Genomic DNA, 14,476 nt, shown 5'->3' with positions numbered 1-14,476 from the left:
AGGCTCGAGCAGGATTGATCGGGAGGTCTGTAAGCGCAGGAGGGAATTCAGACGCTATTCTCATGTCCATGGCAGTCAACAAATGAATAGCGTCACCTGATACAGCTCTGAGAATGAGGCGCTCTAGCTGGACAAACATTCAACACACACACACACACACACACACACACACACACACACACACACACACACACACACACACACACACACACACACACACACACACACACACACACACACGTTGGTCTATGTGGTTTACAGGGACTCTCCATAGGCGTATTGGTTTTATACTGTACAAAGCGTATTTCCTATCCCCTTACACTGCCCCTAAACCTACCCATCACACACACACACACACACACACACACACACACACACACACACACACACACACACACACACACACACACACACACACACACACACACACACACACACACACACACACACACACAGCCCCTAAACCTACCCATCACAGGAAACATTCTGCATTTTTACTTTTTCAAAAAATCATCATTTAGTGTGTTTTTAAGGCCATTTGAATTATGAGGACATTTGATATGTCCTCATAAACCACATTTATAGTGTAATACCAGTGTAATACCCATGTAGTTATACAAATTTGTGTCCTCATAAACCACATAAACAGGCTCACACACACACAGACACACTCACACACACACACACACACACACACACACACACACACACACACACACCTCGGCCTGTTCCTCACTCAAAACTATGATCACTGCACTGCAAAAAATGCTCTTCTTACTCAGTATTTTTGTCTTGTTTCTAGTCAAAATATCTAAAACTTCTTACATTACTAAACATTTACTAGACAAGTACAAATTATTGTCTTGCTTTGGGGAAAAATAACTCAAAATGAAGAGAGTTTTTGCTTAAAATAAGATAAATAATCTGCCAATGGGGTGAGAAAAATAATCTTGTTTTCTGTTTGAATTAAGATTATTTTTCTCACCCCATTGGCAGATTATTTATCTTATTTTAAGCAAAAACTCTCTTCATTTTGAGTTATTTTTCCCCAAAACGAGACAATCATTTTTACTTTTCTAGTAATGCACAAAACTCAACTGAAAATAAACTTCCTTTAATAATCAACACTCAAATAAATGCTATACAAAGATTTAAACTGCACATAAGGCCGTTTTTTAGTAATTTTTTGACATATTTATTTATTAAACAGTTTTTTAACAGTGGCTGTCAAACACGATGATGGATTTATTATCTTTTATTATCTATTTATTATATAAATAACACATTAAATACAGAAGAACAGGCTGAGTACAAATATAATGAATATGTAATACAGTGTGTATATTTATCAAACGACTCCATTATTTACTCCCCCTCAAGCCGTCCCAGGTGTGTGTGACATTCTTCTTTCAGATGTAGGACGCAGGCGCAGCACACGTTTCCGGTGACGAGCGTGGAAGAGCAGAGGATCGAGCAAAACAAAACTTGGCTTTCGCGAGAATCAGCATATTCCCACCGGAGCGTCTTCCGTCATACGCTGGAGAGCCAGTCTCTCGTGAAAGTGCGGACCACAGTTAGCGGAAGTTAGAGAATACAGATTGTGAAGTTTTAAATATGGTTCTTTTTCTTATACAAACGCATGAATTCACTTTAGAAGGCCTTTATTAACCCCTGGAGCCATGTGGAACACTTTTATGATGGATAGATGCACTTTAAAGGGGCGGTGAAATGCTGTTTCCTGCACACTGAGCTTTCCTCTGTTAAAGACTTGGATTCCCATCCTAAACATAGACAAAGTTTCAAAAACTAATGTTGGACGTTTGATGGAGTATTTCTGTGTCAAAAATACTCCTTCCGGTTTCTCACAAGTTTCGGAGAGTTTTTTTCGAGTATGGGTCGGCTTGACGTTAATAGAGCGGAAGGTCCTTGTATGGGCCGTACGGGCTCTTCTCCCGGTAGGGTGTGTGTGCGCGTGACTAGAGCGAGAGAGGAAACGCACGCCCATACACACTCTCAGCTGCAGATCCAGTCGTCCGTGAACACTTCTGTCGTTATAGTCCGCGCCGCGCTCCACTTTATTCCTATGGGTGACGTCGAGCGACTTCAGCGCTTCAGCACAGCATTCTGGGAAGGCAGCGCTGCATTTGAACCGATTTGAACGCAGAAATGACGGGAAGCTTCACAACATCGCTTCAGTCGCGTCTCAAAGTGGATCTCCACGGTCACTGCTGTCAGGACTTCACCAAATCATACCAAAGAAGTGTGTTTCTGACGGAGCGGTCCCAGCGATAAAGGTTCGGTCCTGCTTTGGAAGCAGCCGGTGAGTTAAACTGCTTCAGATGTCTGTGCTGTCGGCTATCGTCGCGTGAGTAAACATCAGTAAACGACACGATCGCGTGCTTCGTCATTCAAATGCGCTAACGGACTCCATTGCTGTTCTCTGTATAACGTTACACTAGTCTGACGTGCAAAACCGTTTAGCTTGCTCCTGCTAAGGTTTAGTCGCATACAATAGTCCATAAACCGAATCATGTCCTCATAAACTGCGAGTAAACACACACAAATGTTGACAGGCCACTAAATACAGTCCATACCACAGAGACGGACGTCCTGCTGCTGCTGCTTCTCCTGTTCAGTTTATTTCAGCCTCCGGATCTGATTCTGGATCATATCCATTAGCTGAGCGATAGCCATGGGTTTCTCCACGCTTGAGGACGTCACCGCTTTGCGCGCTCGTTATTCTTTAGCTCCGCCCACACGATACACCTCGTCATTCTTTAGCCACGCCTCCAGGCGCTCGGTTTTTTCCGGAAAGACTCGGTACAGCCCATATTTCTTTTATAAATATAATAAAACTAAAGACTTTTCGGAGATATGAAGGATGCAATACTACTCTATAGGTACTCAAGATTGACTGTCAGGGTTCTGCCCTGGCAGCTCTGTCTGTTTTGTCTTTGTTTAATGTTTCTATGTTTGTGTTGTGTCTTAGTACTTGGATCTGTCTCTCTCTGTGTTTGTCATGTGTTCCTCTTGTCCTACCTCCTTGTTTGCCGTTACCACGCCCCCTTGTTTAGTCTGGTCTAGTCCTCGTTTCACTAATTGTGCTCACCTGTTCCTCATGTGCTCTGCTCCCTTTATATTGTGCTACCTTCCCTCATGTCTTTGCTGGTTCGTTGTGTATGTTTGTGAGCGTTTGCTTGTGCGTACATGTCTCTAGCTCCTTGTCTAGCCTATTCTAGTTTTAGTGTCTGCTGTTTTTCTAGCTTTGCATTTATTTTCAGTTTTTTCTTTGTTCCTGAGTTTTTATTTTGCTCGTTTTCTCCAGGTTTTATTTTGGTATTTTTCTTCTAGCCTTATTGTTTAGTTATCTTGGTTTTGATAGCTTACCTTTTTTATTTTTATTTTTCCTGTTTTCCACTTTTATTTTCAGTTCAGTCTTGTTATAGGGATTGTTTTTGATTTATTTTTCCATGTTTTCTAACTCCAGTTATTATTTTAGTTTTTGTTTCATTTAGTCATAGTTCTTAGTTTGTCTGTTGTTTCTTGTTGTCTTGTCTAGAGTCTTGTCGTGTGTGTGTGTCCTGTGTTGTTTTCTGTCCAGTGTTTTTCCCTGGCCGCTGTCTCCACTGCCTGTCAGCCAAGACTCCTGCTTCTGTGAGAACATCAAGCCTCAGGTTCCTGCCTGGATTGGTCCAACATCGACCTGCCTGGTGTTGCCTCCCAAGCTGTCGTGAAGTTCATTGGCTGCCTGGACTGGTCTCAGTGGTCATCCTCCCCTGCCCGTCATCGTCGTGTCTTTCCCCTGCCCTGGTGTTTGGACTGTCACTCATCCACTACCCTCTTGTGTCTTGTTGATCCGTCTTATTAATAAACTGTCCTTGTTGTTCACTCTGCATCTGAGTCCTCCACTTCCTGATCCTTGACAGAACGAACCAGCCAAGATCGGACCCAGCAGAATGAGCTTCCGTATCGTTCCTCCTGCGACTGCTCAAGAGAGGTTGGCACTCCAGCAGGGTGTGGCATCCCTTCGCCAACAGGGCCAGGAAGTGCGGTCCTTCGCCCAGTTCTTCTGGACAATGGCTAAGGGCCTTGAGTATGATGATGCAGCCCTCAAGGATGCCTTCAACATCTGTCTGGATGACCCCCTACCACAGTGGGAGATGGAACAGCTTAGGATCCTGGATTTCTGGAACTTCTCCAATTACCTGCATCACCGCAGGGATTGGCAGATTCTGACACCACCCGAGCCTGTCTGTAGTAACCAGATCACCCTTCATCCCTCGTCAAGACAAGAGCCAGTCGAGCCCGCACCTGTCAGTCCAGAGCCAGTCGAGCCCGCACCTGTCAGTCCAGAGCCAGTCGAGCCCGCACCTGTCAGTCCAGAGCCAGTCGAGCCCGCACCTGTCAGTCCAGAGCCAGTCGAGCCCGCACCTGTCAGGCCAGAGCCAGTCGAGCCCGCACCTGTCAGGCCAGAGCCAGTCGAGCCCGCACCTGTCAGGCCAGAGTCAGTCGACTACAAATTGTCATGCCCTCGAAAGCGGAGGAAAGGGAGAGCCCATGTTGGTGAGTCAGATGCCCTTCTTGAGGCCCCTCACCTGTTGGTCCAGGAGGGCCGGAATCAAGCGGCTCCAGCCCCTGAGCGCAGTCCAGTGTCGGCTCCAGCCCCTGAGCGCAATCCAGTGTCGGCTCCAGCCCCTGAGCGCAGTCCAGTGTCGGCTCCAGCCCCTGAGCGCAGTCCAGTGTCGGCTCCAGCCCCTGAGCGCAGTCCAGTGTCGGCTCCAGCCCCTGAGCGCAGTCCAGTGTCGGCTCCAGCCCCTGAGCGCAGTCCCGTGTCGGCTCCAGCCCCTGAGCGCAGTCCCGTGTCGGCTCCAGCCCCAGAGCGGAGTCCAGTGGCTCCATCTCCTGTTCCTAACCCAGTGAGGGCTTCACTTTCTGTCCCAGGGCACACTTCAAGGGTGGCCGTCCCAAGAGCCCGCTTCAGAGGAGGCCGTCCCAGAGCCCGCTTCAGAGGAGGCCGTCCCAGAGCCCGCTTCAGAGGAGGCCGTCCCAGAGCCCGCTTCAGAGGAGGCCGTCCCAGAGCCCGCTTCAGAGGAGGCCTTCCAGAGCCCACCAGTCAAGCCCAGGGGGGCGCTCCCGAGTCAGTCCCTGAGCTCGCCAGTCAAGCCCAGGAGGGCGCTCCTGAGTCAGTCCCTGAGCCCGCCAGTCAAGCCCAGGAGGGCGCTCCCGAGTCAGTCCCGGAGCACGGCCGGTCAAGCCCAGGAGGGCGCTCCCGAGTCAGTCCCTGAGCACACCAGTCAAGCCCAGGAGGGCGCTCCCGAGTCAGTCCCTGAGCCAGCCAGTCAAGCCCAGGAGGGCGCTCCCGAGTCAGTCCCTGAGAGTGCCAATGCAGCCCAGGAGGGGGCTCCCGAGTCAGTCCCTGAGCAGGTCAGTCAAGCCCAGGAGGGCTTTTCAGCAGCCCCCAAATCAAGTCCTGTGTCTGTCCAAGAAGTCCTGAAGGAGGTCATGTCACTTCCTGAGTCTGTTCCCCAAGGACACACCCTCCCTGCCAATGCAGTCATGGCCTCTGAGTTCTTCCCCAAGTCTCTCTACCATCAAGAACGTATCCCTAAGACTGTTCCTGACACCAAGGCCGTTTTCAAGCCCCAATCATTATTTTTCCATGTTTTCTAACTCCAGTTATTATTTTAGTTTTTGTTTCATTTAGTCATAGTTCTTAGTTTGTCTGTTGTTTCTTGTTGTCTTGTCTAGAGTCTTGTCGTGTGTGTGTGTCCTGTGTTGTTTTCTGTCCAGTGTTTTTCCCTGGCCGCTGTCTCCACTGCCTGTCAGCCAAGACTCCTGCTTCTGTGAGAACATCAAGCCTCAGGTTCCTGCCTGGATTGGTCCAACATCGACCTGCCTGGTGTTGCCTCCCAAGCTGTCGTGAAGTTCATTGGCTGCCTGGACTGGTCTCAGTGGTCATCCTCCCCTGCCCGTCATCGTCGTGTCTTTCCCCTGCCCTGGTGTTTTGACTGTCACTCATCCACTACCCTCTTGTGTCTTGTTGATCCGTCTTATTAATAAACTGTCCTTGTTGTTCACTCTGCATCTGGGTCCTCCACTTCCTGATCCTTGACATTGACATGAGATTGACTGACACTGAGTGTTTCACCCCCCCCCCCCAATGATGGATCGATGCACTTTTATGATGGACAGATGCACATTTATGACAGTGTGACGGGGTGAAGAAGCACACGACACGATAGTGCAGGTGAGTTCCCCGAAGTGTGGATTTTATTGAGGCTTTGGGGTGTAAAGTGGTGAAGTCGGTGGTGCTCGGTGCTCGGCTGGTCGCTCTCTGTGCTGTGTTCCGGGTGCAGGGCAGTGTGGGTCTGTGGTCACCTCTCTCGGTGGTGGGCTGGCGTTCACACGCTGCTCTCTGGGGGAATAGTAGAAAAAAGAGTTAGCCGAGTCTTCTGGAGACATCTCTCCCCGTGCTGTCTGTCTCATCCGCTTATGAAGCAGGTGCCGGATTAATAGCATCCGGTCTGTTTCCAGGGCGACGCTGATTAAAGCTCGGGACGTTTGTAACACCCCCCCCCAAGCGTCGTCCTGTTCCTGTGGAGAAGCAGGTAAGATGGGGGAGGGCGGGGAGTGGCCCCTGACAGATCTGCGAAAGCTGACCATATCCTGGAGAGACCGTCAGCGTTGGCCGTCCCGGCTCGGTGTTGGACTGTGAAGTGGAAGTCCTGGAGCGCCAGGAACCACCGTGTCACCCTGGCATTGGTGTCTTTGGCCCGAGCCATCCATTGAAGCGGAGTGTGGTCGGTGACCAGGGTGAAGTGGCGGCCCAGGAGGTAATAGCGGAGCTCCAGAACTGCCCACTTGACGGCCAACGCTTCCTTCTCGACGGCCGCGTACCGCTGTTCCGCCGAGGTCAGTTTTCGGCTGATATAGATCACAGGGTGTTCCTCACCGTCGGTGACCTGGGAGAGGACGGCTCCCAACCCGGTGTCTGATGCATCCGTCTGCAACAGGAAGGGGTGGTTAAAGTCGGGAGCCCGGAGCAAGGGTTCTGCCGTGAGGGCTGTCTTGACCCGCTGGAACGCCGTCTCTGCTTCAGGGCTCCAGGCCACCTTCTCCGGCTGCCCCTTCCTGGTCAGGTCTGTCAGGGGAGAGGCTAAGGAGGAGAAGTTAGGGATGAAGCACCGGTAGTAACCCGCCAACCCCAAAAAGCCCGTACCTGAGTCTTGGAGATGGGACGCGGCGCGGAGTGGATGGCAGTCACTTTCTTCTCCTGGGGACGGATCAGGCCACGTCCCACCTGGTACCCCAGGCACTTTGCTTCCCCCATGGCCAGGTGACATTTCCAGGGGTTGGCGGTCAGTCCAGCCCGACGGAGCTCCGACAGTACCTTCCGCGGCCGGTCAAGATGGTCCTCCCAGGTCTCCGAGTGGATCACCACATCGTCCAGATACACTACGGCGTAGGCCTGGTGCAGCCGTAGGAGGATGTCCATCAGGCGCTGGAACGTGGCGAAGGCCCCGTGCAGGCCGAAGGGAAGGACCCGGTACTGCCACTGGCCGCTCGGGGTGGAAAAGACCGTTTTCGGGTTGGCCGCTGGCGTGAGGGGGACTTGCCAGTACCCCTTTGTCAGGTCTAGGGTCGAGATGAACCGGGCCCTTCCCAAGCAGTCGAGGAGCTCGTCGACGCAGGGCATGGGATAGCCGTCAAACTCTGAGACCTCGTTCAACCACCGGAAGTCGTTGCAGAAGCGGAAGGTACCGTCGGGCTTGGTGTTCTGAGGCCCCAGGTGGCCTGCCATAGGGTGTGTGTGAGCGATCTCCAGTAGGGCCTTGGTCTTGGTGCGGGGCACTACCAGCAGCAATTTTTTCTCCCCCCTCCGCTGGGCGACGCAGTACAGCAGACCATTGTTGACCACAAAATGAGGAGTGGGGTGGGGTGCAGCCTGGAGCTCCTTGGGTCCAACAGTGCTTTAATTGGTCGTCCTCGTGCTTTGGCGAAAGCCCCAGCCCCAGAGACCTGCTGATAGAGATCAAATAGCAAGTTAGTATCACGAGGACCGGACCCACCGTCTCTGGGGCTGTCCGAGGCCAGCAACACGGGACACCATCGGGACCTCCAGGTCGACTTCTGTTTTGGGCAGTTCCCGGCCGGGCTGGCTGGATGCGGCAAGCAGGCGGTCAAATCCGGGCCAATCCCTTCTGAGGAGGACCGGGACGGGCAGATCCTTGATGATTCCCACTTCCACCGGCCAGGCGCTGGCCGCTGCCGTTATGGTCACTCGCCGGGCGGGTACCTCTCTGGTGTCGCCGTTTACACAGGTGACGGACAACTTTGCTTTGGTTTCCGCTCGTGGAGGGAGGACGGTGGCCTTCACAAGGCTGACCGCACTCCCGGAATCCAACAGGGCGAGGTACGGCCAGCTGTTGATCTTGACTTTCGTCCGTGGCGTGTTTGCGGTGTGGACTGCACAGCCCGCCAGCCAAGCTCGTCCCGGTGAGCAGGGCCCCTCGGTGGGCATGGGTTCGTCTGCCGGGCCGGGAACCGGCGCGCAGCGCTCCTGGACCACCCTCCGGGGAAAAGGCGGTGCTCGCTCCCAAACCTCCCGGTGTTGGGCGGCCTCCGCCAGCTCAATGGCCTCCGCCAGCTCGTCTATGTTGCCAGGGTTCCGCATACCTGCTGCTTGACGAAGCGACCGAGGGATGGGCCCGCAGAAGGCGGTCCACCACAACTCGCTCCGCTACCCGGTGGGCGGTGGGACCCAAGGCAAGGCGCCGGCCGCTGCCGTTATGGTCACTCGAATTAAATGCACTAACTATGAAAGCTTACAAGTAAGTCATCTAAACGAAGGGACACTGGGAAAGAAAGGTAAAAGCTCTTTTGATAATCATCAGGCTCCTTTTTATTAAGAACACACGCACAGCACGTCAAAGATCGCACGTGGAGTAATTAACTCTCTGTGTGTTATCGAGGCCTGTGGTGCTTGACTTTCAACAGGAGGAGGTGACGAGCGGGTGCAGGCGCATCGCTGATTGAGGCTCGGGATGTTTGTCACAATGGATATATGCACTTTAATGATGGATAGATGCACTTTAATGATGGATATATGCACTTTAATGATGATAGATGCACTTTTATGATGGATAGATGCTCTTTTATGATGGATAGATGCACTTTAATGATGGATAGATGCACTTTAATGATAATAGATGCACTTTTATGATGGATAGATTCATTTTAATGATGATAGATGCACATTTATGATGGATAGATTCATTTTTATGATGGATAGATGCACTTTTATGCCATTATAAATCTCTGACTGTATGTGTCTGAAAGAAGAATGTCATACACACCTAGAATCATTTGAGGGTGAGCAAATCATGGGGTCACTTTCATTTTTGGGTGAACTATCCCTTTAGAGCTGTTTTATTGACCCGGCGGTTGAAACACTGATTAAAGGAATTACATGAGACATGACTGTTTACAGTTGTTCTGTATCTTTTAACATTCCTTCTGATGTTCATTCAAGTTTATTTGCTGCTAGTAGCGAAAAGGAAGAGACGATCGGTTACTGAAGTGACCATAGCCTGGAAAATGGATGAACATCTTTACGGCTTTATAAAATGTAAACAAATTTTATAGTTATAAAAAATTCACCACCCTCACAGTCGCCATGAAGGGCAAAATTAGCCGTACAGACCAAAACCACAATTTGTCCCAGACTGTAAACATGTTTTTTTTTTTGGAGGAGCCGTTTGGAAGCGACTCAATCTCATGACCTTTCTATCTCCGGTCATACTGATGCACAGCCACGATGGGATACTGAGGTCAGTGTGAACTATGAAAGCGTACAAGCTAGTCATCTAAACGAAGGGACACTGGGAAAGAAAGGTAAAAGCTCTTTTGATAATCATCGGGCTCCTTTTTATTAAGAACACACGCACAGCACGTCAAAGATCGCACGTGGAGTAATTAACTCTCTGTGTGTTATCGAGGCCTGTGGTGCTTGACTTTCAACAGGAGATCACACAGAAAACAAGATACATTAGTGATACGGTCACCTTCATCGGCCATCAAGCGGACGATTCATGTCAGCCTTTCATGATGGAGGCTCTGTAGATGATGTTAAAGGTGTGTGTATGTGTGTGTCTGTAAGGATGGAAACTACCATCAGACGCTCTCAGGATAGTGTCCCGTGGAAACCAGCTCGATGAGATCGGCAAACCATTTTATATTTAAATGTATGCATTTGCCAGATGCTTTTTTCCAAAGCAATTTAAACTGCATTTAAGATATACATCGATCAGGCATAATATTATGACAAATGAAGTGGGGTCTTGTGGGCTGTTCCCGGTCTGCAGTGGTCAGTATCTATCAAAAGTGCTCCAAGGAAGGACCAGTGGAGAACCGGCCACAGGGTCATGGGCGGCCAAGGCTCATTGATGACCGTGGGGAGCGAAGGCTGGCCCGTGGGGTCCGATCAAACAGACGAGCTACTGGAGCTCAAACTGCTCCAGAAGTTAATGCTGGTTCTGATAGAAAGCTGGCAGAATACACAGAGCAGCTCAGTTTGAGGCGTATGGACCAGTCAGGGTGACCTCTGACCCCTGACCCCGCCGAAAGCACCAACAGTGGCCACGTGAGCATCAGAACTGGACCACGGACCAATGGAAGAAGGCGGCCTGGTCTGAGGAATCACGTGTTCTTCTACATCACGTGGATGGCCGGGTGTGTGTGTGTGGCTTACCTGGGGAACACATGGCCCCAGGATGCACTGTGGGAAGAAGGCGAGCCAGCGAAGGCAGTGTGATGCTTTGGCCAATGTTCTGCTGGGAATCTGTGGGAGGAGCTGAAAAAAACAAAACAAAAAGGATCTGCTGCTAACATCTTGGTGCCAGATACCACGGCACACCTTCAGGGGTCAGTGGAGTCCATGCCTCGACGGGTCAGCAAAAGGGGGAGCAACACAATATTAGGAAGGTGCTCATAATGTTATGCCGGATCGGTGTACATAATATGAGTTCATGTATTCACTGGGGATCCTGAATCTTTTCTGACCATAATTTAAAATGTCACCCTTTAGAGAGTTAATGATCAACATCACAACATAATAAATAGAATATACAGGATTGGGAAAATACCTGATTTTAAATAATTGCGGTTCATGTAATCCAGTAAAACTGGCATTTTTGGTAGTTGCATGATGGGCGTAAATTTGCTAATTTAGTCACATGGTCAAGGGATAGACAAAAGAAGATTGGAACTGTTGCTCACTCTCTTATTCTCTGGCTCTCTCTCTCTGATCTTGGGGGTCTTCTCTTTGCTCTCTTCTTCTATTTGTCTTTTTGTCTCTCTCTCTCTCTCTCTCTTTCTCTCTGCGTTGTGTGCGTGCGTGCTGGGAGTGAGTGTGGTTGTGAGAGCTGCTGAGAGCGTGCTGCAGATTGTGAGTTTTCTAATTCTCTTTTTCCAAAACTCTTTTGTTTCTCTGTTGATGTTTTTGTAGTATTGTTTAGAGAAGTAGTGTTTGGTGGGGTTAATTTGTGTTTGTTTTGTGAAGGCGGCGGCTGCCACCGGCGTGGTTGGTCAGCATGGCTGCAGGTGAACAGTTCAGTTTGCACAAACTCACGCTATTAAACTGTCTCCGCCTGACGGGTGCTCGGTTGAAGAGTGTAGTTTGTATCCGCCGTGAACTCGACGCATGCGTGAGAATATGACGGAGGAGCGAGACCGACACGGAAGACAAGAACTTGGCGGATATAGTTTTTGTGCGCGAGAATAAAAAATCACAATGACTTTATCTGCCAAGTTATTGTCTTCCTTGTCGGTCTCGGCGGTGATGTGAGCATGCGTGGAGTTCACGGCAATAACTCGGCGGATGAAGTCATTATTTTGATTTTTTTGCGCACAATAACTATTCTCGTCCCTTTCTAAAACAATTGTCCAGCCGCTGTAGTGAGATGGGCTGTGTGTCGATGTGTTTAGGGCCTTTATGGGTCTTGTGAGTGGGAATGGACTGAATGCCAATGGAGGCCTATCTGAAGCCTTTCTCAGCTTTACACTAAAATATCTTCATCTGTGTTCTGAAGATGAACGAAGGTCTGACGGGTGTCCAACGACATGAGGGAGAGGAGTTAATGACATCATTTGGGTGAACTAACCCTTTAATAAATGTGGTTCATGTAATCCAGTGGCATTTTTGGTAGAGTCATGATGCATGTAAACATGCTGAATTTACGTCGAGGAACAACAGAGCGAGTGTTTGAGATGATCAGGCAACACACACACTCACGCCTGTGGCTTTCTGAGATGTTCATGTTCCCAGAATGTCCAGAAGCCAAACATGCGTCTGTCAGGAGATACGTCAGGAGATTCAGACTCCCGTGAACAGAACGTGTCCTGTCCCACAGAAAGGGTTGGAGGGCGAATGTCTTCATATGTGCTGAGATATTGTTGGGCTGTGACCCGTGAAGACGCTTTCGGTGATCTCTGAGGGCATCGGGACCGCACTGACAGCTTGATAAATGCGTCTGAACATATGCTACACCATCGGCTCAAGACGGGACCCAAAAAACACAGCACGGTTAGCCATTTCAGGTCTGATTATGATCTGTTTATGAGTTATTATCAGGGCCACACGGAATCTGTGGAATTTTTTGTTTTGTTTTTGTGATTTCTGCGCAGAATTTGTTTTAATAATCTGTGTAATTCTGCGGAATGGTTTTAAATGTGTTAAAAAGATCTAAAAATATTGTATCTATTCTTTTATCTATTAAATATTGTAAATATTGATCTAAAAATATAAAACTGAAAGCATTACAAATGACATAAAATATTCACTTCTTAACTTTTATTTAGGGGTTTACAATACAAATCCAAATATACATTTTTGGTAACACTTTAGTATGGGGAACACATATTCACTATTAACTACGACTTTTTCCTAAAAAAACCTCCTAATATATTGCTTATTAATAGTTAGTAAGGTACTTTTTTCAGCATTTAAGTTTAGGTATTGGGTCGGATTAAAGGGTTACTTCAGCGATTAGCATATGGCTTTGTATCAGTCCTGGAGTATATTCAAATGATTGTGCTTTCCCTCCTCATATCCCCCTGAGACAAGAGATTTATGCATTTTATTTCTGGAAAAATTCCTCCCATGACGCAAATTGACGATATTTGCGTTATCTTTGGAATTTTTGGCCAAAGGCTAAAGACTACACAGCGCAGCGAAGCATTCTGGGAATTGTATTCTTTGACCCCCATGAGACAAAAATACATGTTCTGTCTTTTCTCAGTCTAGAAGGCACCAAATTCAAAAATAATTTCACATTTCTACTACATTTCTGACCCAGTTTAGATACAGATTCATCTTCCCAGCGCTGAAGGACCCCTTTAAGAGATGTAGAATAAGGTCATGCAGAATAAGGCATTAATATGTGCTTTATAAGTGCTAATAAACAGCAAATATCCTAGTAATATGCATGATCATAAGCAACTAGTTAATAGTTTATAACTGAACCTTAAAATAAAGTGTTACCTTATTTTTTTTAAACAAAGCTTGATCTCTCATTGCAGGCTACATCCACTAAAACACGGAGAAAATACTGATTAATCAATTGTATTGTAGACAATTTATTAAATAAATAATCTCTTATCATTAAACAATAAAGCTAAATAAACAAATACCTACCGAGGTAAATAAATTAACAATTTTTAATAGCTATAAATAAGTACTTTTTGTATACAAGTGACGTTTCCTTAACTCCTCCGTGGTCAATATTATTTTAGACATTTTAAAATATCACCATCTCTCTCTCTCTCTCACAAAAAAAACAAAAAAACAAAGTCTTATCAATAAGCGCAGCCTACAACCCCTCAAAATCACGCATGCGATTGTATATTATTCTTAAATGACGGACAATACAATCTGCAGAAATCTGCATGCTCAGATTGCATGTGGGCCTGGTTATTACTCATGTTGTTTAGACGTTTCTGTCTGAAAACATATTTAAATAGTTCAGTTTGACTTCTGTACAATGAATTATCTATAATAGTAAAATCAAATCAAGTATTTATATACATTCTGCATGACAATACAATAAAACAGTATTGTACTCTTTAATTCTAACACCCTAAACTGAGGACATTTCATCAGATCACGCCGAACAGATCTAACGTCAGCCACAGCATCGACAATCTGGCAGAGCTTTACCTGTATTTTCAGCTTTTTACATTTTTATTTTAATTTGGGTTAAAGTTTTAGTAATTTTGTGTGTGTCCTTGTCAACTAGCTTTCTTCAGATATTGATTATTAGGTAACATGCTTTTTTATGGTTTTAGGTGTTTTTTTTTTGTTTTTATAGTACATCAAGATAAACTAAATCCAAATGAGCACTATTGCCCTGGCAAAGAAAATTGAAATAAAAGCAATAACCAATGAGGTTCATTCTCACGTGGATTTGTTTTACGATCT

The 14,476-nt window shown here is 47.7% G+C and overlaps 1 protein-coding gene across 1 annotated transcript in view; it reads right to left on the bottom strand.

The window, feature by feature from the left end:
• The window catches only part of dph6 (diphthamine biosynthesis 6), a 228,992-nt gene that overhangs the window by 638 nt on the left and 213,878 nt on the right, over positions 1–14,476 (bottom strand). The gene's annotated exons all lie outside the window — the stretch shown is intronic.

This window comes from Pseudorasbora parva, chromosome 10 (assembly GCF_024679245.1).
Source record: "Pseudorasbora parva isolate DD20220531a chromosome 10, ASM2467924v1, whole genome shotgun sequence".
Taxonomy (NCBI): domain Eukaryota; kingdom Metazoa; phylum Chordata; class Actinopteri; order Cypriniformes; family Gobionidae; genus Pseudorasbora; species Pseudorasbora parva.
Note: the sequence above shows the minus strand (reverse complement) of the source record. Positions and strands in the feature narration are given on the sequence as shown.